The sequence below is a fragment of the Lepidochelys kempii genome, chromosome 4, assembly GCF_965140285.1.
Source record: "Lepidochelys kempii isolate rLepKem1 chromosome 4, rLepKem1.hap1, whole genome shotgun sequence".
Lineage (NCBI taxonomy): Eukaryota > Metazoa > Chordata > Testudines > Cheloniidae > Lepidochelys > Lepidochelys kempii.
The window spans coordinates 60645945-60659112 of record NC_136383.1 but is presented as its reverse complement, the minus strand read 5'-3'; the positions used below and the strand labels follow the sequence as shown (position 1 = coordinate 60659112).

The following is a 13168-nucleotide window of genomic DNA, read 5'->3' as shown; positions in this document are numbered from 1 at the left end:
CCATAGAAAAGCCTCTTAGTCCTTCTGAATGTATTTAATGTTTATAAGGAAACCCTGGGGCTGGGAGAGGTAGGAGTGAACCTGAGAAGAAAGGGGACAGGTAGGGTGGGAGAATGTTGTTCAAATTTCATCAGTCCAGGTTTCCAGAATTTGGGGTGATCAAGTTCTGAAGAGGAACACAGACCAAACTTAATTTGGGGTGAGCCTGGGGTTCTGTGTGAGCATGTCAGAGAGCTCCCGGATTCCTCTTTGATGGTAACCTCTGGTTAGCATCCATGAGTAAAGTTTCTACCACCTCTGGCTGACTAGGATACTGTTTATTCTTGCAGATAATTACTTGGTCTTAGTTTTACATGCCTTTGTCACTTCCAGTGTGGACTACATCAGTGCAATATACCTGGGAATGATGCCATTAGCTTTTAGGAAACTCCAACTAGTACAAAACCCTGCAGCTAGTCTCTTCAGCAATGCACACTATTGTGAGCACCTCACATCTGTCCTCCATTCTCTACACTGGCTTCCCATAAAACATTGAGTCAAATTCAAGGTCTTGGTTTTTATCTTCAAGGAACTCAGTGGTTAGGGCCAGGCATATCTAAAGGATCACCTTAAAGAACCAGGATGAAGACCCTGACTGTCAACTCTGCTCCTCAGATAGGGGAACTTTCTACCATCAGGTTACAGCTCCTATGTACAGGAGACAGAGCTTTCTCAGGGGCCAGTCTGAGACTGTGGAGCAAGCTCCTAGAGGAACTAAGTACCACTGTCTACTACTCCCAGTGCAAGACATATTTCTTTGACTTCCCTTCTGTAAAGCAAACATATAACATCATGTATATATCATTCAGCTATCATGAGTTTAAATAGCTATGTAGCCACAGTAGCATAGACAGTGGTAGCAAAGGCATGACTGAGCCACGTTGAGTACAAACCCGCCTGAAACTGGTACGTATGTTCTCATCCCAGCTTAGCGGTATCTCCACTACCACTACACATGCTACCACAGCAGCACTGCTATTTATACTCACGCCAGATTGATGAGAACTGAGTATGTGTATGCAATATGGGTAACCCCTAGCTCATAGTTTAGGCATAACCTTCGGTAACCAAGCAGGTGTCTAAGTTACACTGCTCCCGATAGCAGCCCAGCATAAGAAACTAACATTTTCTTACGCTCTCCTGTTATTTACTTTTCTTCCTCCCTCCACTATTCTGGTCCCTTGACATGTGATTTACAGAAACCTAGATTCCCTTACACTTGTTAGGCTCAGGGAGCCACATTCAGAGATGTAATGGAAGAGGGATATTTAATTACATGCTGGTAAGTGGGAGAAAATCACAGTAAGTCAGACATGGGGAATCAAGATAAGTCTAAGGAGGTGTAGAGGGAATCAAAGCTCTGGTAACATACTCATTTAAAGGGGTTTGTAAAAGATGCAAGTTACAGCAGTATAGACTCATGTAAACACCTAAGAATTTGTCCCATTCTCTCACTTCAATACAAATATTTCTATGCTTGTATAAAATAGTATTAATAATGCACAAAGGTATAAATCACTATACAAAGTGCAAATCAGAGGAGCATCTGAGTCTGGGGTTCCATCCATTAAATGAATGCTTTCCAGCAGTTAATCTTGACTGCAGTTTTCTGATGCTAAAATATGACTTGCTGTGTATAGCTACTGGAGACTGGAACCATCTAGTATGAAGAGCTACTATACTGTCCTATTAGGGCAGGGGTTATCAAACTGTGATCTGTGGATCATGAGTGGTCCACAGAGAGTTGGCAAATCATGACTCCTCCTTATTATTTCCTCTTGCTATATTGCATTTTAAAAAGCTGAAAAATAGATTAAAGTTGTTGTACCAATAAAATAAAAACCAGCAGGATCTTATTAAAGGGAAAAAGGCAAAACACCACATTTATTGTGAATACAGAAAGAATCATAGTAAGCAGTTAGTTATAGCTATAACATTCCATTCAATCTCATATTTATTCACACATGCAGTCATACAAACACACACACACAGGTTCTGCAAGGTTGTTATCATAGTTACCAGCCTTAGAGTTGCTCATGCCAAGCCACTGGCCAGGTGGCCTGGACATGAGGAGGGAGCAGGGCCTTGTCAGATGCTCATCTGATGCTCCTGGAAGTTGGTTTGCAGAATCAGACCCCAAAGTTCTCACTTTTTAGAGTCTATTTTTATAGGAATTTCTTCCTATGCCAGTCTATGGGAATTGCTTCATCATGCTGTTGCTGAATCAATCAGCAGATAGCACATTCCTGATGGCTCCAAGATGTTATCTTGTTCTTTGGTTCTCCCATCCTTGAGGCTGTTGGGTGGATTCCAGTCTGCCCTCCGGGGGGGGGGGGGGGTCGTCTGGTTATTTCCACTTGACGCCTTCTTCAGCCGATGGACACTGGATTCTTAGGCTGGCACCTCCCTGATCATTCAGTTATTATCCACACCAAGCATCCATCCACATACATCCTCTATCTCTATTTTAATCACAATTGTTAATATAACAAAAGGGTGGGGAGTCTCTGGGTGCTGTTTCTGTTGTTAGAGTTTTGCTTTGAGTCTCTCTCTCTGTGAATTGCTTTGAGAACAGACTCTGTCTTAGAATGTACTAACACAATTAGCAGCTTGCAAGTTTCACACATAGAGGGAGAGAAACAATACCAAAAACCAAGAGACCTCTTAATTAGTAATACCCTGGAATTTAAACTCTGGGGAATCAAACTCATTTGTGATTTTAATACAGAACTTCTTTAATATGATCCAACATAATCCCCCTTTTGACACTAAGATTTATAATCGTCAGTGTCACTTTCTATGTAGCCTATTCAAGAGAAAGTACTGTGAGGCAATTTGAGTTTGTGATTCCAATTCATGCCACATACATGATCCTAGTGATGTATCTTTACTACAAGGTTCTGGGGCAACAGGCAAGGTGAGGCACACCCACTTTTGAGGAGTCCATTCGGTACAACCTCTAGTGTCCAATAGCTTCCTTCCCTCCCCAGCCCACTGGCTCAAGGTCCAGGGTAGCCAGAAGGATCCCATGTGTAATATGGGGAGTGGGTTAACCTTCAATACCTTTGCCTCCAGGAACTGTTAGTGTGCAATTTTGACAACAGTTTCTCCCATTAACAAGTCTGGTTTACAATACTGGAAACATATTGCATCCATTCATATTGATAAGTGTCAAACAATGATCTCTTTCTTTGTTTTAACAAATGCACCAAACCCTTAATATTTCCCAATATGACCCAGAACATTTTGTGTTCCAAAGTAGCTAGTGCAAGTATCTGCATTTCAGTGCATCCCATAGCTATGGCTGTGTAGTTTCCTATTTCTAATATATTTTTTTTCTTATGGATAAGCCATGTGGTAGTATTAAGCCATTACTAAAGATTCCATTGGCCTTTTAGGTTACCCAGACCAATTTGGACCAAGTCTACATTGGCATGTACTTGTTTTTGTATCAGGCTGTCCTGTAGCTGGGACAGAAAGCTTAATTTATTTTTAAGTTCCTGCAGGTCTTCAGTATTTTTTTTTTAAACACACAACAGTGCTAGCAACAACACAAAACACAAGACAAAACATAGAACACAGAACACAATTTCTATTGTGACAGTAGATTCATGGTAATGGGTTGCTTTTCAGCTGGCAGCTTTTCCTGATTTTCTGAAAGACAAAAAGAACATGTTTCTACCCCTTTTGGGGTGGCAGATTATTGCTTAAAATATTTCTTTTACAAATACCCTTGCTGATTGCAGGCAAAACAGAGAAATTGCCCCCATATTTTCCTGTTTTTGTTCTATAGGCAGGCCAGGTTTCAAAGGCTTTTATCTTTTAAGGGTTATGGGGAAATTATCCCACTGTTTAGTCATTAAATCCCTGAGTTTTCCTTCTTATACAGCAGACCAAGTTTATAATGTTTTTCCTGCTGTGTTAAGCTTTAAGTTTTATTTACAGGTAATAACTGAGAAGCATCATTACCATACGACCTTAAAGGATTTTTCCAAAAATCATACACACTATATGTTGTTACAGGGATACTTATTATCATTAAATTTATTAAAATTATCTTGTTATCCCATGCCTTTTATTTAGACAATTTGTTTGCTGACTAGGTATGTCCTTTATCTGCAGCTCCTTTGTGCTGCTAGTTCTTTCCTTCCTTTATCATTTAGGTAATTTGCATTTTCACAGAAACTTCCTGCTTTTGGATTTAAAGCCATCAGCAGCTCAGAGACTCTATCTTAAAAGGGACACAATCAACTTTCACCAGAGTTTTGATTACTTTTAACTTCTGCTTCCAAAACACACAGCAATCTGAAAAAGAAAACCCAACCTATTGTGGCTCCCTTTGGAGCCCTAATAGCATTTTAATTATGTAGCATGGTATGTTTGCATTTCTTTTGCCCCTTCTACAATATACCCTGCACATGTTCTGGGGCAAATGCACATTCCTTCCATAGTTTAACTTCTATAACATTATCCAGATCCATTTTTACATAAGGTGTCACTATTTCTTTTTTTGCTTACAGAGTTTTCATGTACCTTTATCAAAGTGACAGTCTGATTACTCAGAGCCATTTTAAGACTCAGTGTTTCTAACATTGCTTCTTTTTGTTTTGTGCACCTCACCCCTGCTGTTGCTTCAGAGAGGCACTGTCTTTTTTTAATTTTTTTTTTTTACTACAACTCTCATCTGCTGTTTTGTTACAAAAACAAACAAACAAAAACCAAACAAACAAAAAGAATCCCAAATTTTTTTTTTTTATATTCTCCTGATTTTGACTGCCCTGCTGCAGCCACAACTTAAAAACATTTTAAATTTTGTAAAGCATTGAGTTACCTTTTAAGGGTTAAATGCCAAATCCCAAAGCCAAACAACACTAATTACCTGTGTCTAGCAAAAAGGTCTGTCAGTTTTGCAACTTTGAATTAAAGAGTCAAATGGATTTTTAGTGGCATTATTTAAAACAAAAACAAAACTAACTGGTCCTTAGAACTTTACATATTTACACACACACAGACAGATACATACACATTTTCTTTTCCTTAACATCCCTTCCACACTGCTCTGTTTTTTTACATCTTACATTCCCTTTATACATTTGAGGCAGTTAAGTTCCAATAGAACCCTCTTATGTTCTTTTAGCAAATTTGACTAAATTGTCCAGTCAAATGATTTTAATCAGATAGTTTATTTTTGCCTGGCTAATTTACAGACATTCCTTTGGAAAAGGGCCCATTTTTCTTTCAGAATGGCTGCAAAGAAACCAAGAATGCTCTAACACTTTTCCTTTTTAACATTTTCGGTTAAAAGTTGTTTGGGTGAAATACAAAGTTTAACTGCTTAATTCCCTCCAGCCTCTGCAGAGTTAACTTTTTTTTTTTTTTTTTTACTCTCTTTTCTCTTTGTAATTATGCCTGGGGGTGCCGTACATAGGACCTTCTCCCCCTTTACCTGCCTCCCTCCAGCCTCTGCAGAGTTAACTTTTTCACTCTTTTTGTATTCCTGGAGTGCCTCTTTCACTATTTTCAGCTGGCTTTGGATATTTGTAGCCAGCACCTTCCAATTGTCTGCTCCCTTTTCCATTTGTGCCTTTTCCACTTTACATGAAGACAAGCGGAGGGAAGAATCCTTACATGCCTCCCACAACAACCAAATTGCTGCTGCATCTCTTTTGGCAGCACTAGAAGGTTTGTATATGAGGATATACTGAGCCAATCTATCCTCTACGTCCGAAATAGTGCAGACATCAGCTAGGGCTTGTTTAGTCCAAGGACTGTGCCCAAATTTTTGAAGGATTTGTTTAAAAGGTGTAATTTCTTTAACAAAAGGTGAGGTTGGAGTTCCTTCTGACTCCATTCCTCCCTCTGGTACTCGCTTACCCTGTTTTCTTTTAAACATCTTAACATGGATATTTCAATCTCTTTGTCACTGCTGGTATTACTTAGCAAGTGACACAGCCTAGATTCTGAAATCATAGCTTAATCTATGCGTTTTTCCCCTGCTACCTTCTCGGAGGCCAGCAGGTCCGGTTAACCTGTTTCTCCCTGCTACCTTCTCGGAGGCCAGCAGGTCCGGTTAACCTGTTCTTCCCTGCTACCTTCTCGGAGGCCAGCAGGTCTGGTTTAATCTGTTTTCCCTACTACCTTCTCGGAGGCCAGCAGGTCCCCTGCTACCTTCTCGGAGGCCAGCAGGTCTGGTTTAATCTGTTTTTCCTGCTACCTTCTCGGAGGCCAGCAGGTCTGGTTTAATCTGTTTTCCCTGCTACCTTCTCGGAGGCCAGCAGGTCTGGTTTAATCTGTTTTCCCTACTACCTTCTCGGAGGCCAGCAGGTCTGGTTTAGCCTGTTTTTCCTGCTACCTTCTCGGAGGCCAGCAGGTCCCCTGCTACCTTCTCGGAGGCCAGCAGGTCTGGTTTAATTTGTTTTCCCTACTACCTTCTCGGAGGCCAGCAGGTCTCCTGCTACCTTCTCGGAGGCCAGCAGGTCTGGTTTAATCTGTTTTTCCTGCTACCTTCTCGGAGGCCAGCAGGTCCCCTGCTACCTTCTCGGAGGCCAGCAGGTCTGGTTTAATCTGTTTTTCCTGCTACCTTCTCGGAGGCCAGCAGGTCCCCTGCTACCTTCTCGGAGGCCAGCAGGTCTGGTTAAGCTAATAGAAATGCCTAGCTCACTAGAGCTGGTGGTGTGCACACCAATATTTACAATAACTGAGGTTTTTTACCAATATTCCCCCTTTCGCAATTCTCCACCAAAATGTTGTACCAATAAAATAAAAACCAGCAGGATCTTATTAAAGGGAAAAAGGCAAAACACCACATTTATTGTGAATACAGAAAGAATCATAGTAAGCAGTTAGTTATAGCTATAACATTCCATTCAATCTCATATTTATTCACACATGCAGTCATACAAACACACACACACAGGTTCTGCAAGGTTGTTATCATAGTTACCAGCCTTAGAGTTGCTCATGCCAAGCCACTGGCCAGGTGGCCTGGACATGAGGAGGGAGCAGGGCCTTGTCAGATGCTCATCTGATGCTCCTGGAAGTTGGTTTGCAGAATCAGACCCCAAAGTTCTCACTTTTTAGAGTCTATTTTTATAGGAATTTCTTCCTATGCCAGTCTATGGGAATTGCTTCATCATGCTGTTGCTGAATCAATCAGCAGATAGCACATTCCTGATGGCTCCAAGATGTTATCTTGTTCTTTGGTTCTCCCATCCTTGAGGCTGTTGGGTGGATTCCAGTCTGCCCTCCGGGGGGGGGGGGGGGGTCGTCTGGTTATTTCCACTTGACGCCTTCTTCAGCCGATGGACACTGGATTCTTAGGCTGGCACCTCCCTGATCATTCAGTTATTATCCACACCAAGCATCCATCCACATACATCCTCTATCTCTATTTTAATCACAATTGTTAATATAACAAAAGGGTGGGGAGTCTCTGGGTGCTGTTTCTGTTGTTAGAGTATTGCTTTGAGTCTCTCTCTCTTGTGAATTGCTTTGAGAACAGACTCTGTCTTAGAATGTACTAACACAGTTAGCAGCTTGCAAGTTTCACACATAGAGGGAGAGAAACAATACCAAAAACCAAGAGACCTCTTAATTAGTAATACCCTGGAATTTAAACTCTGGGGAATCAAACTCATTTGTGATTTTAATACAGAACTTCTTTAATATGATCCAACAAAGTTTCCTAATGTTATTTTTCCAGGGAAGCAATTGCTGTAGTAGCCATAGACTGCCATGGAATCACAAGCAGGAAGGCAGGCCGTCTATAAGACCATCTCTGCATCAAATGTTTCCAGTGTCTATGGGGATCTATGATATACACCCAGGCCGGAGAGGAGAGGAGACTCCAGGGAGAAAATTCACGAGTATGTTCAAACTGGCATGTCGATGGTATGAACAGAGAAATTGTCTTCTTCTCACGAATTATCAATTTATTAATGTCAGCTGTGGTGTATAATCTACTATCTGAAATTCAGTCATCCTTCATAAAGAACATAGAACACTCCTTACTTTCACTATGTGCCTTCGCTAATGTATTCCCCAAGGGATAACAACTCTTAAAGGAAATTAAAGCATCACATCCTCTATGACTGTCTCAATTGCTTTAATCTTTTATGCACTTGTTTATACATCTCAGAATAGTCTGTACATTTCTAGTTCACCAGGAGAGATTTGATGAGATTATGGCAGTATTTAAAACACTGTCATTTTCATATGTTGACTTAATAAAATGAATTCATGTTAAGATTAAAAAGAGGCCCAAGAAAATGTAATAAATGCATCTGTGCAGGTATTTCAGTGCTGCCAGCATTGCTCTTATGGTGGCACAAAATCATGGCCTTATTCTTCTCACCAGTATTAGGAGAGAAGGGGAACTAGATCAGGTAGATGAAGTGGAACAGGTGTTGGAAGCAGGTTGAGCATAAGACTCTGCAGTGTGATCCCCTTACTTGCTGCGTACACAGAAGCCCCTTCATTCTAATTGTGTAAAATCAAGGTTCTGAGAGTCAGAAAGGAACATGACCAGGATAGAATGAGGGGGAACTGGAGAGAAGCCACACTGCATTGTGCCTTGGGGGCACAGCACCTGATGAAGCCCTGTTGCTCAAATAAATTTGTTAGTCTCTAAGGTGCCACAAGTACTCTTTTTTCTTTTTGTGGATACAGACTAACATGGCTGCTACTCTGAAACCAGAGGATATGATGTGATTGACAAAGCATCTAAGAGAATCAGTTCTCACCTGCAGAGGCTCAGAGACCCACTGGGTTGGAAGCAGTGATCCTTTTGGGTTCTTGGGCTCTGCAGATATGCCCCTCCGCTGAGGTTAGGAGGAAACCTCTACTCCTTGCTGAATTTCCTGTTCCCTCTATCCCTCTTTCATGAATTTTCCCTCAGGAGGGTATAATATAGACCTCAGAAAAGAACAAACAAGTCAATTTTATTTATGTCTGCAATTCATATAAGATATTAAGCCTGGTATGTACTAGAAACATTTTTAGAAAGCTCAGTTCTGATCACACAGACCAAACAGAGAGGCATATATTGTAAAATCAGCTACTGTAATGCTCAGCAGCACATCTGAGATCAGAATTTAAATCAAAACCTACAGGTTGTTTGTGCTGGTTGATCAAGCAAGATCTTTAAAATAAAGAACTCATTTAAAAGCAAGTGTTTTGTCCATGGAGGCAGAGTATTGAAAGACAAAAAGTCAAACCCAGTGAGTCATGGATTCTAAGGCCAGAATAGACCATTGTGATCATCTAGTCTGATTTCCTGTATAGCATAGGCCATAGAACTGCCCCAAAATCATCCCTCAAGCATATCTTTTAGAAAACCATCCAATCTTGATTTTAAAATGGTCAGTGATGGAGAATCCACCCCAACCCTGGATAAATTGTTCCAATGTTTAATTAATCTCACCATTAAAAATGTTCACCTTAGTGCCACTCTGAATTTGTCTAGCTTTAACTTCGAGACATTGGATCATGTTATTCCTTTCTCTCCTAATTGGAAAGCCCATTATTAAATATTTATTCCCCATGTAGGGACTTATAGTCTGTAATCAAGTCACCCTTTAGCCTTCTTGTTACACTAAACCGATTGAGCTCCTGGAGTCTATCACCATAAGGAATGTTTTCTCATCATTTAATCAACTTGTGGGTCTTTTTCTGACCCGTTTCCAATTTATCAACATCCTTCTTGAATTGTGGGCACCACAACAGGATACAGTAGTCCAGCAGCAGTCACATCAGTGCCAAATTCAGAGGTAAAATAATCTCTCTGCTCCTATTCAAGATTCCCGTCTGATTATCTACTATAGCCCCAAAATTTTTTCAGAGACACTGCTTCCCAGGATAGAGTCCCCAATCCTGCAAGTATGGCCTACTTTTTTGTTCCTAGATGTGTACCTTCAGAATTGTCAATTTTTAACGTTCTCTCTAAAAAGCTCATGACCTTAATACTAACCATTTCAGCTGCAAAGGGTTAACAGTTTGTTTTCCAGCCCTGTTTAAAAATCCACAACATAGACTTCTTCATTATTTAACTATTATTGATCTTAAAATGTATTCTAGTTTGAACGTGGATAGAGTTAAATGTGAAAAGACTTATATAACACTCAAATGTTCTGGCTGTTTTAAAACTCCAGTTATGTAACAGTTTTCAGAAAAACTAACACAGAATGGTATAAGAATAGCGTAACCTTTTCTCAGGAGTTTCCATAGCAACCCGCTTGAACATCATTTTAAACAGAACTTCGGTATTCCTTTTTATTACTTTGAAGTTTATCTTACTGCTTTGGTTTATAATGCAAGACAAAATGTTGCAAAATATGAGTTAGAAAACCCTGCTACTAAATTTTATTTGCATATAAACAATAATTCACTGATGTTTATATTGATATAGTAGATACACAGATATTTGTGCATGTAAGAAGCTATGCTGTATATATGCATGTATATATAGTAGGTGAAAGCAGTATGGCATTTTGACCCCCACTGTTTCCTGAGTGGAGCATCCAGCATAATAAAGCTTAAAGAAAATGTACTGAATACTAGTCATTAAGCTCACATATAAAACACTAAGGATAAAAATTTCCCACTGCCATACGTGATTTTGATCATTTATCCTGCTAAATTCTTCTATGTTTTTGTTGTCATTATTTCCAACTGTACACAGAGCTGTATACGGAGGACCTGACTGTGCTCTTGCTCATGTTGTGAGACACACTGCAAGATGACCTCCGACCTGAGCAGCTCCTGACAGCTCATACCAGTTGACTTCAGTGAAATTATTCCTGATTTTACAGTCAGGCTCCAAAATTTTAAACATTTTACTCATTTCATGTTTAGTAAATCACTGGGTGGGTACAGGAAAAACACTTCCTTATAAATAAGTTAACTTGACAAACTGTGATGGCACAGTACTGGCTTAGATTGTACTTACCTAAAAGTAAAACATCCAATTAAAGCTGGTAATGCATTTTCAGACAGCCCTTCAATAAATGATGGAGTCTCGCTGGGACTGGATTTAGGAACACTGTTGCTGATTTGTAAATGATTTATCTTCAGCTTCTTTTGAACAAGAATTTATGAGAGAGCAGAAGACAAAAATATGCCCAGTACTATTTCAGGAAACAGGAACTGAATAGTTATTGTATTTCAGTGAGTGATATATGGGCAAAGATTTTAGCAGTATGCAGGACACATTCAGCAGATATAAGTTTACACTACTACTATGCTGAGACTCATGGTGATGCTGCTGCATCATCAGACTCTAGAATACATGCAAAGACTCAGCTGCACTGGAAAGGGATATCAAAAACATGTAATCTCCCTAAGAAAAAATCACTTGCAACTAATCAGTTTTCGGGGCTAAACTTGCATTTGAATCACTCTATTTTCTTCCTTACAATTACTGAAGACCATTTCACAGCCTGAGGCCTAACACTTCAATGAATTGTTGACACATTCATAAAAGATGCTTGATGTATCAAGCAGTGTGCGCATATTAGATTTATTAGATTATGGTCTCATCAGATTCCCCTTTCTAGTGCACAAAGGTGGTGTTTTAATAACAAAAGGGCCATTCCCACACAGAATGATTATAGGCCAAAACCCACTGAAGACATTCTTAATGTACTTTAGAAAAGCTAAACAGGCAAAGTTGAGATATATGTAACTTACCAATGATTTACAGACCAGTGTATGTTTAAAGCTTGTCTTTTCAGTTAAACACTGAGATTACAAATAGATTAGTCCTTCAAAAAATGTTAATCTATTTCATATTTTGACCTGCATTCGAGATTGAAGAATTATCTCCTCATCTCATCTATTTGAGGTCGGGAAGGAATTTTCCTCCAGAGCAGATTGGAAGAGGCCCTGGAGGTTTTTCACCTTCCTCTGTAGCAAGGAGCACGGGTCACTTGCTGGAGGATTCTCTGCTCCTTGAAGTCTTTAAACCACGATTTGAGGACTTCAATAGCTCAGACATAGGTGAGAGATTTTTCGCAGGAGCGGTGGGTGAAATTCTGTGGTCTGCGTTGTGCAGGAGGTCAGACTAGATGATCATAATGGTCCCTTCTGACCTAAATATCTATGAATCTAAGACAACCAGAAAAATTAATCCATCAAAAATAGTATTAGTGATGATAGATCCTTTTAATTAGTGCTGTAGAAAGTCCTATTGCACTACATGCAGATTTTGCAGTTAGCTTGCAACAAAGATTAGTTTCAAAAGTAAAAAGAAAAGGAGTACTTGTGGCACCTTAGAGACTAAGCAATTTATTTGAGCATAAGCTTTCGTGAGCTACAGCTCACTTCATCGGATGCATACAGTGGAAAATACAGAAGATGTTTTTATACACACAAACCATGAAAAAATGGGTGTTTATCACTACAAAAGGTTTTCTCTCCCCCCTCCCCACTCTTCAAGCTATTACCAGCAGGAGAGTGGGTTGGGGGGGTGGGGAGAGAAAACCTTTTGTAGTGATAAACACCCATTTTTTCATGGTTTGTGTGTATAAAAACATCTTCTGTATTTTCCACAGTATGCATCCAATGAAGTGAGCTGTAGCTCACGAAAGCTTATGCTCAAATAAATTGCTTAGTCTCTAAGGTGCCACAAGTACATCTTTTCTTTTTGCGAATATAGACTAACACGGCTGTTACTCTGAAACCTTTCAAAAGTAAAGGATTGCATTAAGCATAATTAGAAAAATCATACTCCTAAAACACATAACAAAACAAACCAACCCTTTTGAAAGAGTGAAAATTATTAGGAAAATCTGAACATATCAGTGGTCTGAAATGGTAGTGATTTTTAAAACTCTGGCTGAAATGAAGTTAAAGTACAGTTTGAGACAAATACATTAGTTTTATGTATATTTGAACAAATATTGAAAAATGTTTCCCACAAATATTTGTTCAAATCTTCTAAAGAGATTTTGTTTTTACTTTGGACATGTTGGTGCCCTATTTGTGATTGTTTTTCATAAACATTTGTGCAAATGACTTTGGCTACCACAGATGAACATGGAAAACAAATTTTAAGCTTACATGCTCAAATGTTCAGATCAAGTGAATTTAAAAGTTGGTTTCTGCTGGAATTTGTGCTAGTAACTGCTCATAT

The 13168-nt window shown here is 39.5% G+C and overlaps 1 long non-coding RNA gene across 1 annotated transcript in view; it reads right to left on the bottom strand.

Moving 5' to 3' along the window:
- LOC140910478 (uncharacterized) overlaps positions 1-12070 on the bottom strand; it is a 68335-nt gene extending 56265 nt beyond the window's left edge. Inside the window, exons 1-2 of the long non-coding RNA XR_012158603.2 lie at positions 10985-12070; positions 8781-8952 (exon numbers count right to left, since the gene is read on the bottom strand). This is a non-coding gene — a long non-coding RNA (uncharacterized LOC140910478). The remainder of the gene's footprint in view (positions 1-8780; positions 8953-10984) is intronic.
- Between the last annotated feature and the right edge of the window lie 1098 nt (positions 12071-13168).